The sequence below is a fragment of the Pseudopipra pipra genome, chromosome 2 (assembly GCF_036250125.1).
Source record: "Pseudopipra pipra isolate bDixPip1 chromosome 2, bDixPip1.hap1, whole genome shotgun sequence".
Lineage (NCBI taxonomy): Eukaryota > Metazoa > Chordata > Aves > Passeriformes > Pipridae > Pseudopipra > Pseudopipra pipra.
In genome coordinates, this window is record NC_087550.1 from 23575560 (window position 1) to 23593220 (window position 17661).

The 17661-nt window shown below is 41.5% G+C and overlaps 1 long non-coding RNA gene across 1 annotated transcript; it reads left to right on the plus strand.

The window, feature by feature from the left end:
• Window positions 1-4250: 4250 nt before the first annotated feature.
• On the plus strand, window positions 4251-17190 carry LOC135409192 (uncharacterized). Its single transcript, XR_010428081.1, has 4 exons — window positions 4251-4309; window positions 4410-4522; window positions 4905-5172; window positions 10483-17190. It is a non-coding gene; the product is annotated as an uncharacterized LOC135409192 (long non-coding RNA).
• The last annotated feature ends 471 nt before the right edge of the window (window positions 17191-17661 follow it).

Sequence of the window (17661 nt, forward strand, 5' to 3'; positions counted from 1 at the left end):
GTGTTTAGAGGACAAGATGACGGTGTATATGCATTGTAGGCATGCAGTGTGTTACAGTATATATGCATGTGTATGTATGCATATGAACAGGAAAGCCAACACCGTGTATATTAAATATAAGAAAGCAATTCTGTGTGTCCTCAGAGAGAGAGAAAGCCACAGTGTATGTCTATTTCACAAAGCTATGAAAATAACACAGCATGTATGTTTTATGTATGTTTGTATGTATTTTAGATAATTTGTAAATTCTGTTTCAATTTTGTTTACAAAATAAGCCACTGTCAGTGTTTTAGAAACATTTTCCCGAAATTTTGGAATTTCCTAGAGTATTTTATACTTTTTAACTCAAAGCACATTTAAAAATTCTTATTCAAATATTTGTTGAAGAGAGAAAGCTATACATAGGGAAATGTGAATTATAAAATTCCTCCTGAAAAAAAGAGTTAGATGGAATAAGTGTTCAGTTCATTGATGAACAGCACTTGGAGGAAACAAAAAAAATCAAACATTATCAGAACTGTATTTTGCCCAAAGCAAATTATATTCACACTTGATGGGTATTTCATGATAAATTTGTTCAAACCAGTAAGTTACCGAAAAACATCTTTCCTTCCAGGAAACATGAACATGTACTGTGGTGATTCAGAAGCTGTAAGTTGTGATATATACATGCATTTTTAAAAAGAATGCATTATATCCTTTTTCATGAGTATTTTGTGAATCTAAACTGCCTTCTAAAAGCACTCCTTTTTTTTTTTAATACGTAAAGTAGTCATGTGCATGGTGTATTTATCTACGTTGAGAAAAGGTAACATTTTGGATATGCTAGAGAAAAAGTATGACTGAGACATGATAGAGCATTCAGATATTTCTTTTTACGTGCTGAAGAGAGAAAAAAAACTTCTAGTGTCTTCTCCTTGGCTTGAACTGCCCTTGCATCTCTGCCACCCTACATCTTACCCAAAGTTCCTTCTCAGCACCAACACCAACTGTCTTTACAGCTCTGCTGAGGGGCGAGCCCCTTGAGATGTGCCCACACTGTGCTCTGCTTCCGTGGATGAGGGTTGAGTCTGCCAGGCAGTGTGGCACTGGAGCACAAATTAGAGGCCACTTACTATGGCCTGCAGCTTAGTCATTTTAACTATTGTCACCTTACTCAGGAACAAAGTTGAAGTGGACCACAGATAACTGCTTAAAATCTGACCTTGGCTTCCTCATTTAGGTTGCTTGTGTTCCTGCGGTTCTATATTGCTGCATACATGTAGGAAGTGGTCTCCCTCTCCTCTCCGGCTTATAATCCCTGAGGTGACTGGATACTCCAAGCTACTTCATACAGTAAGCAGGGGAGAACTGGATGGTCAGGACTTGCTTCTGTTAATCTGAATGCAGCATCTGCACGTAGGCTGGTGTTCTCTACAACTGTGATTCATATGCCCATCACTTCCATGTCATGGCAACTTTAGGAAAAGCTGTTGTACTGCCAGGACTGTCACCGCACGGGTTCGTAGAGAAGCACTTGGCATCCTCCTTCACACCTGCTTCTAGCAAGGGGAAGAAAATCTGCCTCAAAGTGGGTAGAGGCTACTGAGGCCTGCAAAGGCGCGTGCAAGGGGCAGGAAGAAGTTGGTAGAGGCCACAAAGGGATATTCATGTTTGGTCAGCGATGGTTCTTGTCTACCTGGGGTGAAGTCCAAACCTTACAGCCTTTTACTATCTATAGCCATAAATCCATGGGCTGAATTCCATAGGTATTCAGCCTTGATAAACTTCTTTGGCGTTAACTGGGATTTCTCTGTGTCATTCTGTAAGACCCTCGTTGCAATTCAGTAATAGTTAACTTCTAGTAAGTTTCCTTTCTTGGTCTACAGCAATCTCACTTCTGGCTGCAAGCTTCATGACAGGCTTGAGGCATGAAGAAGGGTGAGACTCTGTGAATAGTGAAGAGAAGAAAGTGAAGCACTAGCACATCTGTTTCAGCACTAGCCCAAATGCAAGCCATACCAGTAGCCATTCAGGATAGCCATTGAACAACTGCGCCACTTTGTGCTGTCAGATGATGAAACTTTCCCTGTCTCTCATGCCCAAGTAAGATGATATGCAAGCAGCTACTCAAACAGTTAATCTTCTCTGTGCTCATTCCCCAAGAGACCCAGGGTGTCTAATTTGGGACCATGCTTGTTTCAGTGGTCATGCAATGTGTCTCTGCTACGCTTGGACAACACCTGTACATCTTGTCTTGGTGGCCATGTCTCTCTGCACAGTAACACCCAAGACATACTCCACCTTGTACTCTCATACACTTTGTAGCAGGTGCATTTGCTGGTTCTCTGGAGCGCTCTTGTGTTTATGTGCACTGCTAGGCTTGCCACCTCTCAGCACCTTCTTGTGATTCTTCTTACATTTGCTCCTTTTCTGCAAAGCCACAGCTCCTAGAGTCAAGTGGTTGCATGAAAATGTTGGCTGTCATTTAAAAAGAGATGCAGATTTGTAGCTTTTCTGGTTCTGGAGAAAGCTTGTAGTGCTATAATGGATTAAAAGAAACAACATTAGAAGACATACTCTTTCTTGTTTAATTGCTTGATTTCTAAGTCAATTTACTCATTTTTTGGAGCGTACACAGCTCTGGTTTTTAATTACTCAGGGTGGATTTAGATACCCATTTGTATGCACACGTACCTTCTCAGCTGCATATATAAAAATACACATGCATTTTGGTGTGGATATACATGTGTACTCCCACACCTGCCAATTGCACATATTGCCTTCTCACAGAACCCTTCTCTCCCACTCTGCCTTTCTTCCACACATTTCCCTTTCTGCAACTTCTGTCCACCACCTTTCTCTGAGTTATGGAATCTCCACTGTTGCTTGTACTGAGTAACCTTCTCCCCCACTCTCCCTCCCTCCTCTCCTTCACTCCAGGAAAGCTCTTTCTGATTCTTTTTTCACTGATGTCTGGCATTTGTACCTCTGTAGACAGAGAATGGCAGGAAGACAGTGACGTGAGGAGACAGAATAACCGGGGAATAAAAAGGAGTTGGTTGAGAATCTGTAATTAGAAGCCCAATTTCCATTTCCTTCTGAAGCACTTTAGAATCCCTTTCAGGGATTTCTTAACTGTCTCAAAATTGAATGTCATTGAGATTTTTTTTTTTTTAATTTTTTTATTTTATTTTGCATCCTCTTGTTTCCTTGGCAACAAGTTGGTGATGCAGGAGCTAGAAATGTGCTGTGTCTCCGTGGAGATGTTGGCGTGGGTGTGCCATGGTGACATCCACGATGGACGCACAGCTCTACCAATCCCACCCCACCCCCCTGCAATAAGCACAATAGGTCCAACCTCAGAGGTGATGCTTTTATTTTTAGCTTCATAGGTGTTAATCTGCTCTCTTTTCATGACAATGGGTCCAGATGTCTCATTAGTTACATCAGCACAAACTGACTGACTTGAGAAGGGCTTTTAGGACCAAATCTTTAGTTTTGTATTCAGGAACTTCTTAACTCAGAAGAAATTACACTTCTATCTTGGATTGCACCCATTGGAATGACTTGATTCTTTCCTTATCTTAGTGAAGAAAGAGTTACCAGTCATTAACAAATAGTACTGTGAATCAGAACTCCCATATTTCATTTTGTTCTAAATGAAGTTGTTTCTCTCTTTCGGACCTCAAGGGTTGCTCATTTGGAACGCAAAGAAGCTCCTATCACTCTTGGCCTGGGGCATGCAAGATTAAATTTTATTGAAATGTTTAGCTAGGAGGTTCCAAGGCAACATACTTGTATATTCTCATAAGACAAAACTGTCTCCTCCAAAGAGTCTGTTGCTCAAATTGCTTAGCCCTCCTCTGGGTCTGCCCAACAGCACACAGGTCACCTATAAAACTGTTCATAAAACAATAGTATGTAAGTTTGGAAGACATCTGAGACTCCCTCTTGTCCAGCACACAACATCTTTACAATATTTTATTACTGTGCATTCAGTGTATTCAACCTTCTTAATCTTATTTTGCATTCATCAATGTTCTGGCTTCAAGCCAGGACCCAAACTCTCCTTTGACATATCTCTTGATACATACAATAGCAGAGTAAGGACTATCCTCAGTTTCATCAAATATACGGAGGTTCTGCTGCTTTTTTTCTGTTTGTCTTCTAGGAGTCACTATGACATCACACAGAAACTGTGATGTCAACAAGAAACCCTCTGGGTAGGCTTTTGAGAGGTTGCTATGGAATTTCTTACTGCCAAATGACTGTAACTTCATCCCAATGGGATTTGCAATAGGGCTCATCCATGCAGCAATAAAGCCAAGTATCAAATTCTTCTTGCCAGAAAGACCAATTAAAGGATTAAATGTGAAAAGCTGAAACCCATAACATCCATGATGACAGGGTTTTCTTTTCCTTTTTAGACTGTAATCATCTTTGCTGTGTATTGTTCTGGGGTCAGCATCCTTGGGGATACAGTGGTACAGCAGTGGATGGAAAGAAGCTGGAGAGGGATACAAAAGTGAACCCAGCCAAGGCAAGATAAGCTTCTCTTCCAGCCATGCTGGCAGATTTCTTATGCCTTCTTTCCTACATTTCTTAAGTGATTCAAGCACAGACTGAGTTTATTCAGATTCCAAGATGGCAAGGTGCTTGTTCAAAAGGTGTTTTATTGTGTGAAGCCAGAGGAGACATGAGGAACAATCAGGTACCAGAGGAACATTAAGAAGATGTGTCACTGACACAGTATGTCAATTAGAAGTGAATCCAGATTCTGTTTTTAAGGACATTATGTTCCAAGGCACGCACATAAACCTGACTAAAATGCCTTGCTTGTTGGATCTGAATCTAGAGTTTAGTCCCGGCTACCACTGAAATCCAGGTCGGATTTTTCTTTTTATTTGCACTTGTGTTAACAGATGAAAGGAGCTGACACATCTGTCTAGCGCCAGCATTGTATCTAATGTTGTCTAAAGGAGCTCTCCTGCCTCAAGGAACTAGCAGCCCATAGGCGTGATCTGATAAGATGCAGAACACCATATGAGAGATGCTTCCACTAACTTTGGTGGGGAAAACGGCTGCACGTTTGGCTGCATGTTTGCAGGGAATGGAAGTGACACAACCACACAGCAGTGCCCACAGTCTAAAACCTATTATGTGATGAATTACCTGGAATCAGCAGTAAAGGTAAGAAGTTGGAAGAGGGACTGGGTGTAAACCATGTGACTAAAACTAAATAGAGAGGAAGCTGAGCTCAAAAACTTAGGCAAAACTGTTCTATGGGACTTTTTCATTCTTTTTAAAATTTTTTTTCCCTAAATGGACTAAGGGAAAGTATCTGCTCTCTGCAGAAAATTTTAATTAAAACACTGCTGTGTTTACGTTTCCAGCCCAATAATTATTACTGATTTTGCAGGAAGAATAAAATTTTTCCCTAAAGAAAAAACCATCTTCTTCCTCCCCCTCTCCCAACTCTGGAGCTGTGGGAATGAACTCTACACTTAAAAGGAGCACTGCGAGGAAGATCCTGCCGACTCAGATTCTTCTCCATTTTGAGTAGTTACACGGAAATCCCAGAGCAGTTTTGCTAATACCGAGCAGCAATAGATTTCCTCATGTCATTTGAAAAGAGGGTATAGTATGAAATAAAGTTCAGTCCAGATTCTTCCGGCACCTCCTTCTGCTGTCTCCTTGTTGCACTTGTTAGCACCCCTTAGTCTTAGGTGCTGTGTGCACAGAACACGTGAGAGACCTCACCCTGTCTCTTGCCTGCAGGAGATCAGACAAGCATGCACCAAGTATGTGATTGCTTTTGATTTTTCTTTCCTTCCCCTTCTTCCCCTGACTGAGGTTCAGCAGCTTCTGCAATATGACAAGTTCCTGTCAGCTGTCAGGGCAGTAAAAAAACTCTTTATCTTGTCTCTACAGCCCTGAATGAGCGGGCTGGCAATAGGTGCACTGCAGCCAGGCAGCCACTCCTGCCATATGCTCTTTCAACCTCACTGCATGCTAACACAGCAATCTGTAGCCTGGCAGATTTGCTGTTTTTCCTTGCAAGACCTACAAAAGGAGGCAACCCTGGTTCCTATCTCCTTCTATTTCAGTATCTTATTATGCTGGATTACAACCTTATTTCTTTTACCTTCTTCCTCCAGCGTTGGGTGGGAGTCAGAGCCAGACTACCAGTCCAATGCCAGAGAATGAAAATCCTAATTCTGGTTAACTAGAATTGGCTGAAAAAATGGCCTTGGGGCACACATCATAAATTGAGCTGAAGCCATGCATCATGCAGTTGGAGGGAAAAAAACCCTATCTTCCTTTAGGGAGAGAGGACTTTACGTATTCACACTTCAAGCTTGCCAACTAATCCTTCTTATTTCACAAGGCTAATTTCAAAATAACATTTATATGGCATGGTTTGCTGGGGAGGGCACTGATGAATCAGTTAGCTGCCCTTTATAATAAGAACAACTGCTTCCTAAACTGCTCTTTTCTACTGCCTTGTCTGCCAGTCATCTCTGTGCCACATGCTCCTTATTCAAAGGGCACCTGTTGAATAACCATGAAGCTAAGTTACTGAGCAGGGACAATAAATAAGGTGAAGCACAAATATATAGTACAGTTTAAGCCACTATATTTCTGTGTCCTTGCTGTAGGGACATGGGGATCCTGCTGAATGACTGTGCCGATGCTTGAATGAGGAATGATAAGCCTGTAATTTACTTGCATGGCTGTGCGACTGCTTCCTGCTGAGTAGGAAAGCCTGGAAGAGTGTTGTTAGTCCTAACACTGCTGTAGCTCAAAGCAGTTCTTTGGCACCACAGGCATCACACACATCATTGGCTAAACAAGCCCTACACTACAGCATTTGGTTAAATATTGCTGCCCAACAACAGTTGGGAAGTCCAGAAATTGCAGAAGGAATATGTTTCCACCCAGCTGCTGTAGGAGTAGCTTCTGAATGGTCTGAAATACTGTATTCATTGATTTGGAAACATCTCCCTGGAGCAAGTTATGTTAAAAGTGCACTACATTAACAAAGAAAACTATCCGATACACTGGTGATTCTGCGGGCTCAGAATGTCAGTCTATTGCTGTCCCTGTCCACGAGGAGACTTCAACTCACTATCTCATCCCACCCATGTTTGACAACGAGGAGTAGTCACAAAGATAGTTCAGTCTCCACATCATCTCAGGGTAGAGGGCAGAGAAAGATTCAAATTAGTGATGAAGGGTCAGGGAAACTCAACTATTACTTGGTCCGTTTGGCAGCTTGAGAATGACCATCCTTGGGTAGACCAACGGTCCATCTAGTCCACTCTCTTTATTCAAGACCCTAAACTAGGGACAGAGAGAAGCAATAAAAAAACCAGCAAAGGTAACCTTCCAGCCTGTAACAGTCTGTAGCTCCAATACCTTCTGAAGAAGAAAATACCTGACAAATGATCTTAAAAAACTTAATTCTGAAAGAGCCATGACAAGTTCTGTTTCTTCCCTTACGGCTAGGCAAAAAGCTGTTAGGGGCTACAGGAGTCAAATGATGAGGGGACCATGTAGGTTCAAAGACAATGGCTATGTCAGGGAGAGTTTATGGTATATAGTATAGTAAAGAGGAAATTTTAAGAGCATGGGGTAGATTTGGGGATACTGCTTACCACAGGAGCATGGAACAGGAGTTTTGCCTCATATGACTTCAGAAGGATCAGATTTAAATATTTCAAAAAGCATCTTCATCACATGCAGTAATATTAATTACCTTAAGTACAGATATGTTTGTCAGTGACTAATAAAAAGGATGAACTATGATGTGTTTCAAAGAGACTTAAATAAAGATGGGTGAGGGTTTTTTTTCTTCTTTAGGAATGTGTTAATTGAGAAACTGAAGTAAATTTATCAAGGTCCCAAAGGATGTTAGAAGCAGTAAATATATCACTGCAGTGAAAAGCAGATATGAAACTATTTGAAATTTAAAAAGAAGTGAGTGATTGCTTTCTAAACACTGAAGAAAATGCATATAGCTTTTAAATAATATGAACTCTGGGCTAAGTCTTAAAAAAAACAGATAATGCTGCTGCCAGAGAATAAGTGTACATACATTGAGAAAGAGTTGTTTGTTGGTCAGCTTTATACATCTTTCTGTTAAAGAATTGTTTCCCGAAAGTGTCCATTTGTTTCAGGAGCTAATGCTGACTTACTTCAAACTTTAGTTAAGAGTAATTGAACACCAAGATCAGAAGAAAGCAGCAGAATCTATTAGGTCCTTCACTGGGGTGACTGAGGAGGAAAGAAAATGTGCTCAAAGTCAAGGATAGTATAAGTGAATCAGGTTCATTAGGATGTTATAAAGAAATTTGAAAAGCTGAAAGCAAGTGGTTCTGCATCTAAGTTTGAAAACTACCTGCAAACTAATGTTTATCAAGGCATCTTTTAGACAATCTGAGGACTCCTGGCTTTGATCCTTCTATGTATTTAACTCCTAGGAAGAAGGATCTTAGAAAGATAGAATTCACAGCAGATCCAATCACTTACCAGTGAATCAAAACAAACAAAACAGAAAACCAAAATGAAAGCAAACAAAAAAACTCACAACAAAACACATTAGAATGCTTGGGTAGATTTTACAGAAACACATGACTGCACTTGATATAATGAAAGAATTTTAAATCTTTAGTAAAGTTATTAAGCTAGGCCAATTTGGCTTCTGTGGGTCAAAAAACAGCGTGTGACTACCAAGTAGAATTTCTGTCCACTTAATAACATTGAAGGAGAGGGCAGAAAGATTTACCATCTCTTATGCTTTTTAATAATGTCTTTGTAGGAACTGTTGTGAAATTCTCAGTATTAGGTGAAATGACATGTCCAGCACAAACAGCTTTGATATGTAGATTACCTCACTGCTACAGGAAAGACAGAAAGTATTGTGCAATAGAATGTTGAAGGAAGTAATAGTAAGATAGGACTGAAGATCAGTTTTAAGACAATGAAAGTAAAACAAATATTTCCTAAATTTTTTCTGTGAAGAGAAATAGGGCTTTACTCTAATGTTGAACATGACTTAATTTTTCAAACTACAGACCCATCCTTTAATTTTCCTGGAATGTGACACCAGTGTACTTACACAGAAGGAACTTGTAGAAATCCTGGGAAATAATGAGACAAATTTCGAGCCAGTGAGGTTGGACTGTGTGTGAAGAAGATCTAATAAGGGCCTGCAGGAGTTTGATGAGGTGGTATAAAGGGAGATGCACCAAAGTCCCATTTTCCGTGGGCACAGTGTGATCAAAATTAAGTCAGACATGGTAGCTCAGCATCCCTTGAGAGACCATTTTGACTTCTTGGATGACTAAACATACAAAGGAGGCAGTATTCACCAAAGATGTAAGAATTAATAACCTTCTCTGGCTTCCAAGCAACAATACTAAATGAGCTGTGTGTTTCAGCAACTTTCCTCTGCCTGTTGGGCTCAGTTTTAGCCTATTAATTCCCAGTACTTGCAGGAGATGCTGAAAGACCTTGAGGGTGTCACAGTGCCCCAAGCCATGGCTTGGTAACTACTGAGCATAATGCAAGAATGACAATGACCATGCTGCTCTGTGTGCCCTGTTAATGACTAATAGCTAAGCAGGGGAGGGCCTGGCCTGTGCCATGGAGATTATCTGACAGTGTCAGGTTGTTACCTCTTTGTGCTTGGTGTCGCCTGAGGACTCAATGTTTTATTTTCTTATATTTATTTTTCTTTTTAGGTTTTAGCCTTGAGGAGGAAATTAATGACATATAAAGTTTTAGGCAGAACTCAGGACTGTTCTTGAACAGAATCATAGAATCATAGAATGGTTTGGGTTGGAAGGGACCTTAAAGATCATCTTATTCCAACCCCCCTGCCATGGGCAGGGACTCCTTCCATTAGACCAGGTTGCTCAAAGCCCCATCCAACCCGGCCTTGAATGCTTCCAGGAGTGGGGCATCCATCACTTCTTTGGGCAACCTGTTCCAGTGCCTCACCACCCTCACAGTGAAGAATTTCTTCCTAGTATCTCATCCAAACCTATCCTCTTTCAGTTTGAAGCCATTCCCCCTTGTCCTGTCACTACCATGCCCTTGTAGATAGTCTCCAATTTTCTTGTAGGCTCCCTTCAGGTACTGGAAGGCCACAGTTAGATCAGTCTGAAGCCTTCTCTTCTCCAGGCTGAACAACCCCCCTTCTCTTAGCCTTTCCTCATAGGAGAGGTGCTCCAGCCATCTTGGTGGCCCTCCTCTGGACTTGTACCAACAGGTCAGTGTACTTCCTGTCTTGAGGATCCCAGAGCTGACACAGTACTCCAGGTGGGAGCTCATGACAGTGGAGAAGGGGGGCAAAATCACCTCTCTCAATCTGCTGGCCACTCTGCTTTTGATGCAGCCCAAGCAATGCCAGTCTTATTTTGTAACTGTGACTAACTTTGAGAAAGCTGGACAAATTTGCTTTTCTGTCTTTACAAAGACTTATTTTCATTTTAGGAAGTACCCAAGGAAGTAACATGCAAAAGACTATGCTGAGAAAACACAGATCCCCGACTTGAAAAGAACTCTAAAATGAGGAAGCTCAGAATTACAGTTCCTGAAGCAAATGAAATTGTATTCTCTTGTATCTATTCTTAACAATAGAACCTTTCAATATGTGATGATATGATACAGATAAGATTGTCAAACTCTCCATCATTTACTACGGAACACTGTTCATATTTGAGCTTAGCTTTCATAACAAACAGAGAATGAACTTCTTTTTCCTCCTCTCTGGATGAATAAATTAGAGTAACAAGGAAGAATTACCCTTCCCATTTTATAGCATAAGATATTAAAATAAATTTTAACTTGACCTGGCTGAGATGAACGCACATGAGAAGACCATCAAGATCAGCACACTTGTCTTCTCTGATGTAGGAAGTAAATGAATGCCTTTTAACTCCTTTCTCCCTCGAGCTGAAGGAGACCTTTCCACCTCCATGGAGCAACGTCTGCTGTGGCATTACCAGAGTAGGCATAAAGCTCCCTGTGTTCTTGACTGTAGGTTATCACCTCCCTTGCTGCTTCCCACTACTTTCCTCAGGCTAAGAAACTCTCTCTCTGGCCTCTACTTGTGTCAGGTTGTACCTTATCTACTGGGCAGAGGAGACTGGCAGCTGTAGGCAACTACACCAGGAGGATGGGACAAGCTGAGTGAATTGTTCATGCAGGTTGTAGGGCAAAGAAAGGGGTGCAGCAGGCAGGAAACAAGACTGGCTTTCTTAGCATGTCAGAATGCCGGGTGTGCATGGTATATGGCACTCTGTTGTATAAAGCATCTGTCAGGTAGTAAGGAGAACTGTGTAACAGCCTGGAGAGATTAGGCTGCCCCTCTCCAGAAAGTTTCTCTTTCTCCTTGCCACCAGAATTGCTTGGGAAGGAGCTAATCCCCCAGATTTACACAGAAAATTTACCATTATGCTTGGAGTAACTTCTAAACCTCCAGAAAAACACAGTCCGGAAATACAGCTCTGTATCCTGTAGAGCTGAGCTAAAATAGGGCCTTCTGCTGTAATGCAGTTTCCATGCACGGGACAGAAGATTTGGATTCCTGCCTGCAGCCCTGGACTCTTAATAAAATTCCATCTGTGTTTCCTGCCCTCTGGGGTGAATTCCTTTGGCTAACAGTGGAGTCTTGGAAAAGAAATAATAATATGATAATAGGGCACTATTGAGAAGTTTGGGCATGGAGTGGCTCTGACAACGTAGACCCCTTGTAATGCACATACACAAAACACAGCTCTGATGCTGCTGGATGACAATCTATCCAAATCTTAACGATGAATTTCCATTCTCCACTATTGATTGTTTTATGGGCCAAATGGAGCAATTTTTAGCATTTAGGAGTGTTGTAGTCCCAAACTGCAATTCATATAGGTTTGATCCTGGATTGGATCAAAATCACTATAGGTCTATCTCTCACTTCTAGCAGATTTCTAATTAAAGGAAATGAAAAAAATTTTGGCCATGGTGAGACTGAAGTACAGACCCATTATCTGTCAAAGCCCTGTGCTCTGCATTTTGGAGTGGGGAGCTCTTCTGCTTTAATCAGATGCAATGAATTGTGTGTTAAAGATCTCACTGCAAAAGAACAACCTCTGCATATGTTACGTCTGCCTGACAGACTGCAGGATATGGACTTTTCTCTTTCCTTTCAGGGGGTATCTTGTGGCAAATCTAAATGAAGCCATGGCAAGGAAAGTGGGTTATTGGAACTTTAAAGGCAAGTGGATGTTTACAGTTCCTGTCCATATAATTCAGGTAGGTCTTTGCTGTTCTAACTCCCCAAGTACAGCTCTGGGTAAGTGAAAAGGTCCTGTCAGCTTACTCCATCACTTATCACTTCTCCAATACAAGTACTTCCTACGTCCTTTAATTGTCTGTGTGGTTCATGGAGTTTGCTGCTGTGATCCTGATTAGTGCATGGCTTGGTCACCATGTGCCTGTGAGTGAAGCATGGCTATGGTTAGAAATTTTTAATGTCCTTTCCTGAAAGGCTAAAGGCTAGGACAGATTTGGCCTCTTGGATGCTCTTCATCCCTGGTAACTTCACCCCACAGCTGACAATGAAGTGCCAAGTAAGAGCATAGGAAGGTCTTTAGCTTTTTTTGCTCTCATCCATTTCCTTTCTGGGGCCAGAGTACTCCATGTACCTTCCCATATGCAGTTTGGTTCAGCTCAACTCAGTTGCTTTACTGGAAAGAAGAGAGTCTGATCAGCTGAGGGGACAGGACAGGAAGAGGATGAACCTATCCCTGCCCATCCACCTTCCCAGTGCTGAAGCAGCCGCATCATCATCCTCACCCTGGAATGAATGAGGAGCATTGTGGGCAGGTGCAAAGCAGGGCCAGGTGGTCCAAAGAAAGCTCAGAAAATTGTGACTCACACAGTAATACTGTCATGTCATCATATTGGTATCACTGGGCAGCTCCCATATTCAGCACTGCAGTGTTGGGAATGGCAATGGCACTGAAGAAGCTAGGAGGGGAGTAAAACAGCACTGAAGATGGACTCTCCTTCTCCAATCATGTGTGTAGTTAGTGGGTAATGTTTTTCTCCATCCCAGTCCCATCACATCCCGCAGCATGGAACAGCATAGACACCCCCACGTGTCACTGTAAGGTGTAAGCCTAGATGCTGACAGCAGCTTGTCATGGCACTGCAGGACTTGCAATATGGAATGGAGCCATGCTGAGAAGCAGGGTGAATTAGCCCACACTGAGCTCCTGGTTTACCCTGATTCTCATTCAAAACTTCCTTTGCTAAGCCTGTGCTACAGCGGAAGGGACTGCTGTGTATACCCAACAGCACATGTTGAATGGTCCCTGGAGAATAAAAAAGGGGCTTCCTGGGTCATCCTCTCTAATATTTGGGTTGGCTTGTAAAGTATCACATTTTCCCATGGCAGACTATAACTACACTGAGGATAATAGCTGGTAGGTTGACTTCTCTCTGTGATGACATTATTTTTTTTGACAGACAAGCAGATCAGATTTCATTTTACTGAAGAGTTACAGTCTTCAGCACTAAACTGTGCTGAGATTTAACTGTTATGTTTGCATTTTTGATGATTCTGAAGCTCAACGATAATGAACATTGACCTGGGGGTTGTACAGACCATTCTTTGTGCATACTAAAATTCTGCCTATCCTTGCTCCCATGTAGATATTCCAGTTTGTATATGCCACACAATTTACAGAAAACACACATTTGCTAAGGATGGTGAAAACAGGGAAATTATTGAGGCCATTTCTTATTATGTTTGCTATTGTAAAGTCAGGTGTCTCCAGTGCTGTGAGCACAGCTGAGCAGGCATAGAAAGAAAAATGGAAATCACAGGAAATAAATACAGAGCACCTGTGCATATCTCTTTGACTAGCATGATGGCAACAGGTGCTAATGTCACGTGTGCTCAGTATTGTGCAGGATGAGCAACCGAGCAATCATTAAAGACACGGAATGAATTAGAGCATTCCTGGACTGGAACTTCCTGAAGCCTTTGCTGCAAGAGTAAGTGGCATTGTGGCTCTTGAAAATCATGTGTTTAAAACCTCTTATTTCAGTCTGTGGCATACGGACAGTCTTAGGTCAAAATAAACTAGGCTCTTCTTTTCTATTATTAATAATTCAGGATTAACTGAAATCCAAGGTAAATTGTCATAAGTGATCCTTATACTGAAAAATGGATACTCCTCCCAGAAGATCCATGACTGTGCCTAAATCATTTATAAAAGAAGTTTATTTGTAGTGTTGCACTGCACTGTTTTGTGTCATTAAGACATAGATAACTGAAAGTGAGGCCAAATGATACCAGAGTCACAAAGCTACTGAGGAGACTGAAAATGCAAGTTGTCCAACAGTGGGATTTTCAGGAATGTCTATTCAAATGAGGATACCAAAAAATCTTTATAAAATTGGCTTTTTTCCTTTTCAGCATGAAAGTTGGCTAACAAAAGGCAAGGCTACCACTATATGTGGAAGATATGAATAGAGAGAAAACCCAGTCTATCTCCCAATGAAAGCAAGTCACTCACTTCAGAGCTGTTTTTACTGAAGCTTTAAATATCCCTAGTAACGGGACTTTCACAGTACTTCTCTCAGAGACGCCTCTTCAGTTTAGCATGCTTACCATTGGGACAGCTCTTATAGGCAAACTATACTCTTCTTCTTGGTCCCATTTAGCTTTTTCTGGCCAGGGGATCAACCTGATTACAGTCCCAGGAGCAGGTTGAAACTAAGTGGTTTTTCAAACCAAAACTGCATCTGAGCTGTTGCTATTGAACCTAAATTAGTAGCTCGGCTGAAGATGCTTTTTCTTTCAACTTGTAAGGACCTTGAGCTGCTGGGGTAACCTTGCAGCAGAACTGAACAGGCTTAAAAAGCACCGGTTTATGTCTCTCACTCCACCCACCCTATGTTGTAACAACCACTAATACATCTTATTACTTTGAAATTATGTGGACCTTTTAAATCAAAGACATGGCTTTGAATTAAAGGAGTTGTCTTAATAATTACTTTATACAAAACATTCCCTCCTTCACAGTGAAGTAACGTGCAGCCTACACCAAACAGTGGGCTACATATCACTCCAAATTATTTCCTTCATGAGGCATATAGCTTTTGAAAATATCACAATTCTCCACCTCCTTAGCTGTCATTCAATCAGTTCTCACAGATGAAGCTTTTAAAATCTGTGGTCATTGTTCACCCCCTCCTTCCAGCCCCCTTCACTAGTTAGTCCCCCATTCATGTTATTCTTTGGAACTGCTCTTGCTTTTAGTTGTGTAGATTCAAAAGCCAAGGTCAAAGGGGCCTTTCAGGGCATGTCTACACTGCATGATGCAGTGTTATCCCGAAACTCTGAAGGAGTGCTGAATGGCAGTGCAGTGGAGAGACAAAAGTGTCATTTGGATGAAAGCATCCCATCTTGACTTGGTGACTTAAAGAAATGGAGATTCACCTGCTCTTCATCCCTTGAATTTTGCTTCAGATTTTCATAAATTCCCTGGATGGAGTTTGTGCCTTTAATTTCTTCCATTCTTTTTGGCCTTTTCGTTGCTATGGACTTGTCCTTTTTTTGTTCCATGTTACAAGATAATTTGCCTTGCAGGTTGAAGTGAAAACAGCCAAAATGGCAGGGCAAGGGATGCTGGGATGTGATTTTCAGAACCATATAATTTGCTGAAAAATTTAAAGTTCAACTTTATATACTTAAAGGGTCCTGATTTGAAAGACGGGGATGTTAGGAGCTCATATGCCCTGAAAATTCGGGTTTTGGCTTATGGCTCTTCTGCATAAGAAGATTAATTCAGAGGAAATGCAGATGTGACTCTAGAGTGGACTGGCCACTCATCACTAAGTCTATATGTATGAGGAACCTATTAAGGGCTTGATTATGTGCCAAAAGTGGTTTGCAATAAGCTAGAGCATACAGTGCTCATAGGGCTGGGCATGAAGAGAGGTGGCTCTGCCTTTGGCACTGACTTAAGGTGATGAGCAACTGCCCTGAGTGAGCACAGGAAGGTAGCTTGATTCTCACTTACTGCACAAGCACAGCTCTTCTGCTGCCAGCCTGCTCCCCCTCTGGGTGGGTGTCTGGGAAAGATGGGGGATGGGAAGGCTTTCCTCGACAAGGCTCCCTACCACGGGGAAGTTCCCTAAAAAGGCCTTGTCAGTGGGAAGGAAATAAGCTTTGAAAACACTTCTGAAGAGTGATTTGTCTGACCTAGTTTAGACTCCTGCTTTAGGATGATCTGAATTACACCCTGAAAGTTCTTCATTGTCACCAAAGGAAGACCAGGGTGAAGCTCTCAGATGCATGGTTGACCAGAGGAGTCACATCTCCCAAGGGAATGGGGAGCAGCCCTGTGGGTTAGCAGGTGCCCACAAGGTCATGTCACACTATTTCTTCATCTTGGAGATGAGCCCCCAGCAACTCCTGGGGCCAGGGCAGAGGCTCTAAGTCCCATAGACATAATTCAAAATCCCATTGCACTGCTCCTCAGTGCCTTGGCATGGTGTTGCCAGGAGTGATGTATGTTACAGAGATCCCATCCTCAAATTTGATGTCCACTGCTTTCTACTGCTCCACTTCTTACCTAACTTCTTTTATGATTTTATATATTGCCTTCTTTTTCTCTGCATGCATTTTCTGAAACTGAATCTGATTTTTGTTACTTAATCCTTTGGTCTACTTCTGTGTCAGCTGGTGCTTGCAACTCTTCCCAGTTATGTATCTTCTCTGAATGTCATTACCATATAATTATTTTCCTTTTCTAACCTGTAAAACCAGGTTCTAACACTGATACCTTCTTGACCCCAAAAGGCACTTCTCTTAAACTACATACAGATGAAGGTAGCTAGCCAGATTTTCTTTGAAATGCTGTTTGCTTTTCTTAAAATAAATGGTGTGCTGGGAACTGCAATGATATCATAGCAACTGAATATGATTATGTGGGAGTCTGTATTGAGGGGTATTCCAGAAAGTATATCTATATACGTATGTGTTTATTTGTATAAAAGTGCACGTGTGCATGAATATTTGTGTTAATAATGTATTTAGATGCAATTAAAGAGCAAAGACCTTAAAAATAACCTAAGACAATTTTTTTTTGTCTCTTTTACAGGCAGTTTTACAATAAAAATAAATTAGAAGTAACTCCATGGTGTGGCAGAGAAGTTGATGTAGTGACATTAGTGCTAAAAAAGAGAACAACATCTGACTGTGCCTCCCAGACTCAGTAAATGAAATAAGCTAAATTTGACTTTTGATAGATGAAATCCTAAAAATCCATCAGTCTTTTTATATTTTTAACGTGCTCAGCATTGTTATACTTCGGTTTAACTGTTGTCTGGAATATTTTTTCACAGTGACAGATATATCTGTCCAGCTCACGTGTATTCCGAGAAAACACAGTGTTATAACTTTCAGGACGTGTGCCTGGGAGTGCATGTGCGCATTAATGTTCGCTCGGGCTCATGCATCGCCATGATCTTCTGTGCATGCAAACCCATACACTTCTCTTCCCACACGTGCAGGGGGGGTGGCTGTGTGTGTGAACGCGCACATCTTCCTCGGAATAGTTTACAGCAATTTGCAGTCAGAGATCAATAGACGTAGAAATTACTTCGACA